This window comes from Amphimedon queenslandica, unplaced genomic scaffold (assembly GCF_000090795.2).
Source record: "Amphimedon queenslandica unplaced genomic scaffold, v1.1 AMPQUscaffold_13280, whole genome shotgun sequence".
Lineage (NCBI taxonomy): Eukaryota > Metazoa > Porifera > Demospongiae > Haplosclerida > Niphatidae > Amphimedon > Amphimedon queenslandica.
In genome coordinates, this window is record NW_003546484.1 from 68550 (window position 1) to 69507 (window position 958).

Consider the following 958-nt stretch of genomic DNA (forward strand, 5'->3'; position numbering starts at 1 on the left):
AAATACATGTTTTAGGTAATGGAAAGAGAGGTAATAAGTGGAGTATGATCACCATACGAATTGGTATGTAAAGGAATTTTATGTCATCTTGATTTCATGTATGGTTAATTTTGTTACATAGCCTTAGCCATATACGTTAGAAGTCCTGCAGCGTATGAAGCTCTGAAATCTTTTGACATTCTGCAACTACCATGTGGTTTGACCCTTCAAGCTTTTACTGGAGCTTTTCTTCATGAGACTGGTGCGAGTAGTTCTTGCATAGAGAAGCAAGTTGCTGAGTTTGTGCTTCATTGTCAGAGAAGAGTGTTACAGGGAAAGAAAGAATCTATGAAGGATGGTGTTTTGATTTTTGACAAAGTGAAGGTCATCAGCCGCTTAATGTGGAATTCTAGGAGTCAAACCTTAATTGGTCTGAGCATGACTCATGAGCAAATGGCTTCGATTGGTGATATCTTTCAGACTATTGATGATGAGAGTGTGTTACAAACTAGTCACATACTTCAATTTTTGTGCAGAGACATGACCAGTAACTTTGACATCATTGGACCATATTTCACTTGTGCTAGTACAATTGATGGCAAGTTCACCCTCGCCTGTGTCCTAGAAACTATTAGGCTATATCAACTTCATGGATGCTCAACTTCTCAACTAGTTTGTGATGGAGCATCTACCAACTTATCACTAATTAAGGCTTCTCATGGTACTTCAGGAGTATATCCGATTTTGAAAGGTGAGCATGCTACTCTTGATTACATTATTTTACTACGCAATTCTATGTTTATTTCAATAAGTGAAAGAGATCCATATGCAAATGAGCCATGTATGATAACCCATTCAACCCACCAAATCTCATTTTCTGGGTCATTTGTCCAACTCATCAAGTAATGTGGTACTGCTCTGTTAAATCTTATTAGCCCCTTTTATTTGTAGCTGAAAAACATGATAAATGCTCTTTTTT